This window comes from Ambystoma mexicanum, chromosome 12 (genome assembly GCF_040938575.1).
Source record: "Ambystoma mexicanum isolate Mex_15411 chromosome 12, UKY_AmexF1_1, whole genome shotgun sequence".
Classification (NCBI taxonomy): domain Eukaryota; kingdom Metazoa; phylum Chordata; class Amphibia; order Caudata; family Ambystomatidae; genus Ambystoma; species Ambystoma mexicanum.
In genome coordinates, this window is record NC_090936.1 from 354,664,134 (window position 1) to 354,677,772 (window position 13,639).

Consider the following 13,639-nt stretch of genomic DNA (forward strand, 5'->3'; position numbering starts at 1 on the left):
CTTTGTGGACTGTAACAAAGGGGTCCAAAACCGAGAGGGCCTGTAGTTCGCTAACTCTTCTGATAGAAGTGATAGCTACTAGAAAGGCTGTCTTGTAAATCAGGTCTTTCAGACTAGCTTTATGCATAGGCTCAAAAGGGGGTCCAATGAGCCTAGTTAAAACCACATTTAGATCCCACCCAGGGGCTGGGTGAGTGATGGGGGGATAAATTATTTTAACCCCTTCCATAAAGGCTTTAATCACAGGTATTTTCCACCACGACACCTTCTGCTGTGACGTGGTGTAGGCTGACAACGCCGCTAGGTGAACCTTTAAGGAATTGAAGACTAACCCAGAGTCCAACAGATGGGTTACATATAACACAATGTGTGAAGGCGAACAATCGGTGGGATTGACGCCTTTGAAACTGCACCAGATGACAAAACATTTCCATTTGCTGGCATAGCAATAACGTGTTAGGCTTTCTTGCCTCCCTCAGTATGTCCATGCATCTTTGAGGGAGTTGCAGATGTCCAAACTCTAAGACCTCAGGAGCCAGGCTGCCAAGTTCAGAGTTTGTGGGCATGGGTGCAGAGTCTCCCACCTGTCCTGAGACAACATGTTGTACAGGCAGAGCAGCTTAACTGGTGGGGAGAGGGACATTTCCATCAGGTGTGCGAACCAAGGTTGGCGGGCCCACATGGGAGCCACCAGAATCATGGTGAATGGTTCCTGGTGCATCTTGTGTACTATCTTGTTCAGAAGGGGAGTCGGGGGGGGGGAAAAGCGTAGACAAATTTCCCCGACCAAGTTATCCAGAGACTGTTCCCCTTGGATCGGTTCTGGGGGTACCTGGAAGCGTAATTTTGGCATTGGGCGTTCTCCTGAGTAGCGAACAGGTCGATCTCTGGAAACCCCCATTCTGCGAAGACGTTGGATACAATGTCTTCGTGCAGTCACCATTCATACCCTTCTGGCAGAGGAAAATCACTGCTGAGTAGGTCTACCAGCAGATTGAGTTCCCCTGGAACATGTTGGGATATCAGGAACATCTTGTGTTTGAGAGCCCATATCCAGATGTTTTGGGACAGCTTGGATAGCCCTGGAGAGTGAGTGCCCTCCTGTTTGTTCAGGTAATACATTGCTGTTGTGCTGTCGGTTAGGACCAGCACTGTCTTCCCTTGCAGTTGCTCCTGAAAGGCTTTCAATGCTTTGAACACTGCTAGTAGCTCCAGTAAGTTTATATGGTTGGACGCTACCTGAGGGGACCACACTCCGTGAGCTGTCTGTTGAAGCAGGTGAGCCCCCCACCCGTGAGAGATGCGTCTGTCGTGAGAGTGGCGCCCACTGCAGCGGTGGTGAAGGTTTTCCCCTTCAAGAGGTTCTCCCTCGACCACCACTGCAGAGAGAGAACGAGGGCTGGCGAGACAACTAGCAGATCTTCCCATTGTCCGCTGGCCTGACACCACTGGCTGTTGAGCCACTCTTGCTTGGGACGCATGCGCAGCCGCGCGTGGGGAACCAAGTATATGCATAACGCCATCGTCCCTAGCAAACGCATAGCTTTGCGTACCGTCACTTCTCGACTGGCTACATACTGTGGAACCTGAGAGAGCATGTTCTGAACCCTCTCGCTGGAAGGGACGACTAGACCGTCTTCCGTACGAATTAGAGCCCCCAGGAACTGTTTTACTTGGCTGGGGACTAAGCTGGATTTCTTTTCGTTGATAGAAAATCCCAGGCTGAACAGTAGGTCTACTGTCTTTTGGGTGTTCGAAAAACAAACGTCGAACGAGTCCCCTGTGATGAGCCAATCGTCGAGGTAAGGGTAAACTGGAACTGAACGTCTGCGCAGGTGTGCCGTTGCCACTGCCAGGACCTTGGTAAACACCCTTGGCGCCGAGGCTATGCCGAAGGGGAGTACCTTGAACTGGTAGTGTTTGTCCTGAATCACGAACCTTAGGAATTTTCTGTGCGCTGGCAGCATTGAAATATGAAAGTATGCATCTTTCATATGCAATGTTGTCATGAAGTCCCCCTGTTTTAGCAATGGGTTCACCTCTTGCAGTGTTACCATGTGAAACTTCTGGGACTTTATGAACTTGTTCGCTGGGCGCAGGTCTAGAACAGGACGCATGGTGAGATCCTCTCTGGGTACAAGGAAGTACACTGAATAGATACCCTCTTTTACCTGAAGAATCGGGACGGCTTCTATGGCGTCCTTTCCCAGCAGCGCTTCCACCTCTTGGATCAGGATCTGCAGATGTTCCAGTGAAAGTCGTCGATGTTTCGGCGGTCTGAACTGTGGAGGTCCGGCGAATTCCACGCAGTAACCGTGGGCGACCGTCTTTAAGACCCACTGGTCTGAAGTTATCCCCTCCCATGCCTTGAGGAAAGATGTTAATCGCCCCCCGACCGGGGAGACATGGGAGGGGACCTGGACCTGGTGGTCATTTCTGACCTGAAGTTGACGCTCCTCTGGAATTGGAGCCTCTGCCTCTATTCTTTCCGCGCTTCTGACCCCTCTGGGGGTAGTAAGTGGGGCTTGCAGCAGGTTGACTTGAGTTGAAGTTGCCCGTGCTGAAATTATTTTGAGCGGCGCGGGCTTGTCCTCGAAAGGACCGCCGAGAATTACTGCCCCTCTGTGAAGAGGGTTTTTGGGAAATCTGGTGCAGCGACTTAATAGTCTCGTGCTCCTTCTTGGTTGTCTCCAACGCATCGTCTACCACCTTCCCGAAGAGGTTGGCCTCTTCGATGGTTTTGTTGATAATGGATGCCTGGGTCTCAGGCCTGAAGCCCGATGTGGGCAGCCACGCGTGTCTCTTTAGGAGAGTACCCTGTGCGAGAGACCTACCTGCTGTCTCTGCGGTGTCCAGGGTATTCTTTACAACATTCTGATTGGCAATGGCGAGAAGCTTGGCTCTGGTTGGTTCCGGAACCTCCTGAAGGCCTTCCTGGAGTAGGTTCCATTGGGCGTCGACGTAGCTTGCCAGTAACGTCGTGTTATTGGCAATCCGGACGGTATAGGCTGCCGCCGACGTAACCCGTTTGCCTAAGGCATACAACCTTTTGGACTCCTTGTCCGGGGGTGACTCTCCCGTGGCAAGGAGAACCCCTGCTCTCTTGCGAGTGTTGGTCACCACCACCGAGTCTGGGATTGCGTGTCCTTTGATATAAAGCGGGTCGGTGGGGGAGGGCCGGAAAAGTTTTTCGACCCTTGGGTTCACAGCCCTAGTCTGAGTGGGTGTGAGTAAGGAAGGGGCCAGCCGTCTCTTTACAGAGCTCAAGAGAGGGATAGACTGGCTTGCCGGAGGATTTTCATTAATAATGTTCTCCGCGAAATCTTGTTCGGGCAAGGCTTCCAGCGTGGCAATTTTAAAGAATTCCACTGCTTTTTTCAACATGTTGTTGAAAGCCATTTGATCATCCACCGGGGAAGCTTGGCGAATCAGGGTGGATGGGGGAGAGTCGAGGCAAACGATATCAGAATTGTGATCATCCTGCTGGGTGTCCTCCCAGTTGTCCGTTGCCCCTTGATCTTCCCCATAGTTGTCCAGAAAAGAAGCCTCCTCTTCTTCTGTATAGATGTCTCTATACGTGTCCATCTGGACATCTTCTTGATAGTCAACTTGGTGCTGGACATCTAGGTGTTGGGCATCTTGTGTTTCAGGGTTAGGGTCTACCCGAGCTCTTTTCGGCAGAGGTTGATCAGAAGCCCTGAAAAACTGCTCCAGCCAATCCATGCATCCCTCAAATTGCTCCGTGGTCCACTTGGATGACCCAAATGGACCTAGCTGAGTAGGAACCAGGTTCTCCGCCCTAAGGCGTTGAGAGGATCTCCTCAGGGTGCTTGAGAGGGGTACCTGGCTTTCTTCGTAAGAGTCTTCGGGATCGTCTTCCAAATCCGTGGAAAACTTTTCGGCGGATTGGCCCATAACTGTGGGCGGAACCGGTACTAGGCCCACCGCCGTAGCAATCCTATTGATGCTCTTACGGATAGTCACCGAATCTTCGGGAGACAACGCCTCTGATGATGTGTCGGCAGTGGAAATGTCTTCCGCGGCTCCAGAAGAGCCAGCGGATGGCTTCTCAGGTAGAGGCCTACTCGCAGTTTTTCGGGCCTGTACGGGCCTTGGAAACCGTCGAAGTTTCTTGTTCAGAAACTTCGGCGTGTGTAGTTTGGGGAGTAGCGCCCTTGTTATATTTGTTATGCCCAGTCGTCATGGGCTGCTGCGGATGCGGGTAAGGCTTCGGATCAGATCGATCCGATGGCGCTTTCGCCTTCTTCGACAAAGTCGTCGAGGAGGGCGCTTGAGTTGTGTGCTTTGTGCGGTGCGATTGTACGCCCCTGTCACCGGGTGTGGTCCCTGTAGCAAGACCGAAGTCGAGCCTGGAAGGGTCGGGGACGGGCGTGGCAGCTCTAGAATAAGTCCGCCTCAAGGTCTATAACGTCCGCATAGGACGTTTGGTCATCCGATGTACCCCCGCCACTTTCGGCTGGTGTCGCGGCAGGGGAGGGAGGCTCCACGCGTGACATTCTGTACGCCGCCCACCACTTCAACCGGCACTCCTTAAGGGTTTTAGGTTTAAGGAGTTTACACGCCGAACACCGCTTCTCGTCGTGCTCTAAGGGGAGACAAGTGTTACATGACGTGTGCTCATCTTTCCACGGATCTCTGACCCTACACACAGGGCAGAATCTAAATGGAGTCCTTGCCATAGCAGAAGGGAAGGGTGACCAGACCAAAAAGGAAAGCAGTGGAAAAGAAGAAAGACATCATAGCAGTATGGCAAACCCCGAGCCCACTCTCCCTACTGTGTAGGCCTGCCAGAAGGCCCGACCACGTGGAAGTCCGAAAGCCGGATCTTAGGCGCCAGAACCCACAGCCGATACCCCCGTAGTCTTCGTCGAAGATGTTCTTGATGGGCGAAGTGACTTATCGGGGATTAAACCGACAATTCGGTAAGATAAACAATGTCTATTAAGAGCTCCACTATAGGGCGACCAGTTATCTGAGCGGAAAAAAACAATCTGAGGGACCTCGGCACGTGAGGGATTTTGGGTACTACACACGTCACGATAGGGATAGTTTTAGACACGCCCATGCCGACGTCCCCTTTCGGTCCCCGAAAGACAAGATGCAATACTCCGCGGTTACCAATGGATGTCGGACCATATGCACAGCATGTGATTCTAAGGAGATTAACAAGCATCAGAAACTTAGAAACCAGAGCAAACCGTAATATGTGCCAGCTGACCTGTGATCCACTTGTAGATGATCCACCCAAAGCCCTTTACCCCGATCCAAACTCCTTCTAACAATTTAACACTCCCTTCCAAGATATGCCAAAAATAGGATGGCGTAACGGTATTCCATCTGCATCCAAATAACCCACCCCAACAACATTGAACTGTTTAATTCTGCAGCTGAGCAAACCTCAAATCCACCAGTGTCTTCTAACACAACAGTGTGCAACAAGTACTATATATGCAGACACTACTTCCCAAGTCCCACCCTAAAACCGCACCCAATTTCAACTTCAGCCAAACCTAGCAACAACCATGTTTCCCACAGAGCAAATTAATCAGACGTTTTTAACAACTACTTGAGTACTGGAACTCTTCGCAAAGCTATCCCATTACTGCATGCAAGATGAAAACGGCAAGCACACAAGGGAAACATCACATAGTAAAAAATGGCACTAGTAAGTGCATTTTTTACAGAACACTGTAAATTAGATCTGTTAAACGGTAGGGCACAGCAACATCGTTTCAATTACAATATTGTGCAAAGATATCTCAAACATGCTTTTTTCCACAAGACTGAATTGTAAAAGAAATGCAAACGTAGGTGTTGTACATTCACAAATATTTGGTGTTTCAAATGCAGCAACCGTGGTGGAATTACATATCACGTGTCCTTTTTCTAAAGGCATATCTGAGATTCGATACAAAAGCTGAGCATGCCGTGGGATCTTCTATACATTGTCTCATTGGAAAAATAACACGTTTCATTGTTGGAAAGCTACGATAGGTTGACATACACACACGGTTTGGTTGAAACCAGAATGTTGCAAAAGCCTGTCAGGTGCAATGATGTTACTGCCAAAGTGGATAGGGATTGGTAAATGAAAAATGAAGTGCATTGTCGGTGCCCTACTTATGCAGCACACGCATGCGTGTCATGCTGAGTACATAGCTTACCTAGAGCCATGTGAGAGATGAAGTCAGAAATGGGTCGCATTAAGCACGCAGACTTGAACCCTGTAGAATTCAATCAGTAGTTACAATTCAGGGAAATCGCACATTTGTAAGAAAACATGAGAATCATAAATCAGCCATTCAAATATTATACAGCTGGCGAACACACATCAAGATCCCTTATTTCGGCGGACTACAAACATCTATCAGCCATTTTCGTGATCTTTCAGCTGCTCCAAATTCGGTCATCCACAATTTTTTGTAACCAATGACATCCCCACAGAATCAAAACACTGCCCCTTACTCGTTCAGCTCTAACACAACTAGTTGCTTCTCCTTCGTGTCATGTCTTGACGTTCCTCCAGCACCACACCTACCACTTACTAATGGAAAAACCTATTCAATGTGTCGTGTCACTCTAGGAAAAGTGAAATGTTGCTATCCATAACTTTTGACTTGTAGAGGAAATGTTGTGTCCACAACTGTGGCACACCAAGCAGCCGCTTAGTCTTCCCCTTTCCTTTGCATTGACCCTGGGCTGCTAATGGGCGTGCAATAGCATTCCTTCTCTTCTGCTTCTACACCACCTTGATTGATGACATTGTTTCCTCGTAGCTTCTCCCACCACTTATTAGCTGAAAATAATGAATCTTTGGGAGGTCCCCTCAAACCCCCCCATCTTTGCATTAGTACATTAATTGACCATTTTACTCACTGTCATTCTTTACTGGATGATTTAGCTCAGCCAGTATAGACAGAATCTCAAAAAGATGTGACCTCCTATCATGCACCCACAATCATTCCCTCCCCTTATGGTAATCTCACATGAGCTCACCCCAAAAATCCACGTGTGTACTTTAAGAACTATAGGGCAATATTTCACCTTCACTTCAAACACCACCTCTGCCTGGTACTATGTAGTCATGCATTTTTCTGCCTAACTTTAATTTGTCTGTCCAACACACAGGCCTCACATCACTTTTCCAGATTGATTGTTCCAAACACAGCTTTACCACCAGCACTCTATATCATGATGTCCCTCCTGTGTGGATACACTATGAACCACTGCTTGCTCTGTTGTCTATTCCAGAGGAATTGTTAGGAATCTTTTTCCCTACTTCAGACTCTATAGAAGAATAGGTCCATAGGACATCTTCTAAACCAAATAGTTCTGTGCCCCACTGTATCTCCCTCCCTCTACGCGCTATGAAACAGATGGAAACTATCAAAAAAGAGCTATACAAATATCTTTATTAAAATAAGAGCATTGGCCAGCAAACATACCACACTGCTAAGAGCATGTTTATTATTATTGTTTGCAGAAAACCGAACTAATGAAATAGCTTCCTCTTTTTTCTTTGTACTGCCATGTCTTACCTTTCTTTTGTAGAGTAAGTAGCACTTAATGGATGGGTGGTAACTTCCTGGCTGCAGGATACCCCCTGCGGGGAACTGCTCACATCTTGTGCATATGTTAATCCCTGACAGCTCCTCTCCACCCTGGGAAGGACACCCCTTTATATCCGGATGCATAAAGCATGGTCATTTTTGCCCTGGTTCTAGGATTTTGCTGTGGCACAAAATAATTGCAGGGGCATCAGCCTTACCTAGCAAGGAGCCACAGAGACTGCAAACCAGAGATATCATTGTTATTGTAATATCCATCCTATTTCTCCTGCCCGAGCCCCCTTTCTGTCACTGCAAGCATGCTGCCCTTCACCTTCCTGCAGCCGCTGCAAGCAACTCCTTTTGGGTCAAGGTGCAGCACTTCCGAGGACTCAGTATTCAATTTTCCATCTTTTGTTACTCCTCGTTTCATCCTGACAAACCCCTTGCAGGGTTTCAGCATCACTCATTGTGCTGCTCCAAACCCTAGGGAGTTGTGGCTGTTCGGGGAGGATGAAATGTCATTTTGGCCTGCGTGAGAAGAGTTTTGGGGCTTGTGGGAGACATCAGGGTACACCCTTAAGAGGATGCAGAGCATGGATTCTGGCCCCTGCCCCAACTGTCTAAGAAAAACCTTCTTGCACCACCCAAGACAGGCAAATATCCCAACAGGCCACTGAGCACAGAACCTGAGAATTCTAGAGGGTGCTTCAAGGCATTGTTCAGCTTGTCAACTGGCATATTAAACAAGGTAAAACTTATTCCAGATTAGCCCGTTCCCCCTCATCTGCCAATTTGCAAATGCTTGTTTTGTTGCACATGGGATACTATGCATCGTTGTGAGAGAGAAAGAGAGAGAGTTAATGTGAGCTAGTGAAATGGGGCCTGTCTGCGAGAGGCCAGTTGTGGGAATGTAAGGTTGCAGGTTGTTTCGCTGTGCAAGGACTACTCCGCCATTCACCTGACTAACGACTCCCATCTAAGATCTCATACCACCTTAAACTACACCACTCCAGGCCCACAAGACCTAGCCATTAGCACATTAACACTAACTGAATCACAACTAAGCTCTCCTCTTTAGTCCAATTACAATCTCCCACACAAGCAGCTAACCAGACCCAAAGCGCTGCAGACTATCAGATCTTGGGCTCTTCCCTATGGATAGCACTCTACCAAATTCCACGGCCGAAACCCGAGAAAGCAGATTTGGCATACTGGAACTGAGTACTTCCAACCTCGACTCTTCCACATTACAGGCCTCTCTTACTACCCCACTAATAACCCCCCCTTTTCCTTTTAGAGCCTAGCAACACTGGCAGAAGGGCGCTTTACATTACTATTGTTTGCAATAAACTGAACCAATGTAAAACCTTAATCATTGTTCTAAGTAGTACCATTTTCTATCCCTAGAGAAAATCCTCAGTAGCCCACTTTTCAAGACCATGATTATCTTCTCCCCACATAAACTTTATAACTCCTTCCTATATTTGAGGAACACTGAGGGGCTACCTCCTTTTCCAATTACATTTCAGATATGTATTGTTTGCTATTGCTAATAAGATATATACATGCATATCTAAATTCCCCTCTTCTTTATGACATATATGTAAGGATATAGTTCAATTTACAACACAGACTACCTCATGGAAGCCCCCCAAACCAGGGACAGTCACACTAATGGCAACTCCAAAAGATTAAGGGAAGTATTGTTTCTGCCGCTTTGGACACATGTTTTAAATTCAAACTATGTACTTTCCAGATAATGATATCAAGCAAACAATCTACCATTTCAGTATTTTTAAGTTAGAGCAAGAATAGTAGTAGGATCAAACTTATTAGCCATTAAGAGGCATCCCCATTTGCTGTAAGAAATTACTATCTAGAAGGACGAAGAGCACGGAGTATTACGATCAGCATTTTTTTAAAAGGTTGAAAGGCAATGAGAAAATATGATGAGAATTGACGGAGGAAGGGCATTGGCAAGCCATGGACGAGCGCTCCTACAAATGGCAAGGCACATTTATTTTTGATTTTCTGGTGCAATAGCATTTCTGTTGACAGAAGAGCTTCTTTCATGGCAACACGTTATGAAAAGATGTCAGATTGTCTTTTAAAGTCCAATCCATCTTAATTTGGCTACTAGGTCACAAGTTGGGCCCCCAAAAGTCAATCAATCTCGAGTCATCTACAAGGTGTGGCAAAAAAATCCATGTCGTAGTTGGCATGCTCTTTTTGAACCCATTCTTCTTCCGTAGGAGCTTTCTTTCTCTTTCAGAACTGTACCAGGCAGCTTCTAGTGATAAGCACTTGAGGGAGTTATACATGCCGGTGGTGCGCGGGGACTACCGAGAGAATCTGTATGCTAACTCTCATTATGTTGACTTTCAGAACACGGCAGGCTGCACGAGTGAAGACTCGGCATCGCTACTAGAAAGAACTAGTTGCTTTCAGTGACGGGACTGTGACGCAAACACACGAGTAAGTCTTTAAAGACCAATCTTGGTCCAACCACTTATGTACTGTAGAACTAAATTTTGATCTGTGAATTAAAGCTCAAATGCATGTTCGGCTTGTATTTGCAGATGCAATCTGAATGAACAAAACAATAGGCCTCATTACAAGTGTGCCGGTCCGGAAACAAGGTTGCTGGTAAGCTTACCGGCACACTTGTTTACAGACCGCCCCACTACGAGTCTGCCTGCCAGGGCCACTGCGCCAGGCAGGTTTGACACTGGCAGACGCATCGGCCCCGGTAGGCAGAGTCATCACGGAAGCACCAGCACCGTAAGCAACGGTTCCAGTGCTTCCGTCTCCAGACTCCAAGGGAATGGGGACTTACAAAACCTGGCGCATGACTTCCCACGCCACTGGGACTTGTAATACAGGGAGTTCGAACATCTATGAAACAAGATAGAGTCAGCACCATTTAGACAGGAGTTGTAACAAGCAACATACTAAACTAGTTACTGACATATGTTTGCAGGTACAGGAAAAGCACTGTAAGGAACTCATGGTGGCAACAGTAAAGACAGACACAACTGTTAAAATGGATTTCTGAACTCTGACCTGGTGGGCAGAGGTTAAGAAGGCCAGCCTAGTTTCTTGGAACAGGGTAACCATCTGGACAAGCCTGACCAATCAAGGTAGCTTTGCGGCAGTCAAGACTAGGTCTCCGGAGGAGTGAGGGTGACTGAAAGATTTCAATGAGCACACAGAATAAAGGACACTTACAAATCACTCTCAGTGAGGTGTATATATATATATATATATATATATATATATATATATATATATATATATATATATATATATATATATATATATATATATATATATTAAAAATACAAATACATTTATTTCAAGGCCTCTGAGTTTCAACACACAAATCAAATCACAGTAATACTATTAAGCCAACACAATCCTGTCTAAATACATATATACAAGATCAATGGGGTCTAAAGGGTTAATGCACAAAATGGGTCCACAACCTAAAAGGGGAAGGAAACAGGCAGTGCAAATAGTCTTTAGTCCCTTCTGCATCCAACACACTCCTATCTAAGAGGCAGTCCAATCCCTAAGAAGAGTGGAGCCTATTGCTCAAATGTACTTGCACTGCTGGCGCACGCAGTAGTTCAAATGGGCAAGACGGGGTCTCTTCAAGGGTCTGTTGCAGCTCAGGAAGGTGGGTGAGGTGATGAAGAATAGGTTCCCACTATTCGAGGAGGGCCTCCACTTGAGGGCAGAGTCGATTCCAAGAGTTGGAAATAGTTTGCACTAGCAGTGGAAAGGAGAGGGGGCCTCAGGGGCCACTTAAGCGTAAAAATGGATGGAGGCGCTAAGGGCCACCATTAGGTTTGCGATTACTCACCGACTACCGGTGCACTGCAGACAAAACTCCGGCAGGCGAGTCCACTTCAGTTGCAGGTTCAAGTGCGGCAATTTGGCGGCTCTGCGGATTTCAGCGACGAAGATACTACGATGATTCCCAAACGGGACAGTGGCGATTTCCCTGCTCCTGGTGGATGTATCAGACCAGTTTCACTGCAGCAGGCTTGAGGGGCAAGAGGGGCACAAATGCAGCGCACCTGCAAAGTTCGTCACCACGGCTGGGCAACACGGTAACCGCATATACTCTGGTTCGGACGCACTCACTTTACTCCAGGCCTGAGAACGCCAAGTGTACGAAAATCGGCATAAGAGTGCCGTGAACACAGAGCTAGCGACGTACCAAGGTTTTCAAAGGCCTCCTCGAAACGGCGACGGTATCAGGGCAAAGAATCTGCGTAAGCTGGTCAGCCCACTGGTTGGCCCAGGGACACTTCCGAGAAGGCTTACTTGCAGGGTTTGATGAAGGTGCCGAGAATAGTTGGTCCCACTATTCCAATGGGTCGAAGCGTCTTCGCAGACCTTCTAGGATGACCAGATGCAGAGGGGTCCCACGGGACGACAGCGGGCTCAGGGTGCCAAACCTTCCAGCGGGTCACCAGAGGTTCCTCAACTCAGCTTCTTAGTTTCAGGATACTTGGATCCTGTCCTTCGTTCAGTGAGAACTCCAGAGATCGACATGGTATGGGTGTTTGGGGCCTTCTCTTATCCAGAATCTCCTTCGCGCCAAAACAAAGAGGACCCAATGGGAGATCTGTTCACATACAGGCATACCATATGTGGACCAATCATGGACCGCAGTGGTTTTAGTCATTCACAGCACTCCAGATTCTCTGGCACCCAGGATGTGTATTGGGAACAGACATCCCATCCCAGCCCACATCCTGGAGGCACACACACAAGGGATGCAGAAGCCTGCATGCCCAAATAAGGACTGACCCAGGTCGGCTCGACCTAGGGAAGGTGAAGGGACAAGATGGCCAAAGGACAGGACAAAGAACCTCGTGGCATGGCCATTTTGGAGCCAGGCCACCTGTTTGTGCCAAACGCGGTAATCATGGTTTACCTGGCGGGAAAGGGTTAAAAATATACGAAATGATAAGCTGCCACCAGCCTTGTCCAAGGCACATCTGCACTTCTAAAAAATCCTTCGAGAGTATATCTAGGGCCTTTGTAAATGACTAATAGACCCAGGTGCACTGTACTGGAAGGTACATTGTACACTTGTTACATGTTGCAGAAAAGTTGCAACATTGGAAAGGACTAAGGGAAACAAAGTCTGCCATTACTGACTGTCTTAAGGGCATGTCAGTTTCCCCATAGAAAGTGAGCGAAAAGCCCACAGGCGTGCAACAGAAGGATGGGGTCCTCTGGTAAAGTCAGGCTATGGTGTTTAACATCAGTAAAACATTGGGGAGTAAACAAATGGAGGGAAAATTACACATTAAATGGAAATTCGTATTTGTATTTATTGTGTTTTATTTAGCGCCTTTGTCCAAAGCGCTTTACATAGAACAGTCAACAATATAATGAATCAGAATGAAAATCAGCATTCATAAACAGTAAAATCAAACTGTGTTCATAAATAGTAACAATCAATTGGCATTCCTGGGAGTAAATAGTCAATTAGTGTTTATAAACAGTAACAAACAATTTGCGCTCATAAGAATAAATGAATCAGGATTCAAAGCAGATTAAATCAGTTATAGGACTGTAGCAGGTGGGTTTTCAGAGAGGAACGGAACAGAGGATAGGAAGTAATGGAGCGAAGAGACAGGGAAAGCATGTTCCAGTGAAGAGGGGCTAGGAGATGGAACAAGCTTAAATAGGATTGGGCACAAGGGGGACGTGGGACATTGAGTCTAAAAAGATTAATAGAGCGGAGGGAGCGAAATGGAGAGTAAAAAGAAAGGAGAGATGCAAGGTAGTCAGGAGCAAGGCCATAGAGACATTTGAACAGAAGACAAAGTTATATTTAAGTTGAGAATAGAAGGGCAACCAGCCAAGAGAGGCCAGGGAAGGAGAAATTGGGTCATGGTAGGAGAGAAGACAGAGTGAGCGAATTGAAGAATGATAGATAGATTTAAGAGGAGCCAGGCGTGAGTGGGGAAGACTAAAGAACAGAACAGAACAATAGAATAATCGGGAGAAGACTAGTGAGGAGATGAAGAGTTTTGTAGCATGGA

General features: G+C 47.2%; 1 protein-coding gene across 9 annotated transcripts in view; it reads right to left on the reverse strand.

Annotated features, from left to right (window-relative positions):
* ITPR2 (inositol 1,4,5-trisphosphate receptor type 2) overlaps positions 1-13,639 on the reverse strand; it is a 4,412,221-nt gene that overhangs the window by 3,578,894 nt on the left and 819,688 nt on the right. Inside the window, exon 1 of one of the 9 annotated variants that reach the window (XM_069628472.1) lies at positions 6,186-6,227. The exons of the other annotated variants lie outside the window; for them this stretch is intronic. The gene's annotated coding sequence lies outside the window, so the exon portion shown is untranslated. Of the gene's footprint in view, positions 1-6,185; positions 6,228-13,639 lie in introns of those variants that run through there. 9 annotated transcript variants of the gene reach the window in all.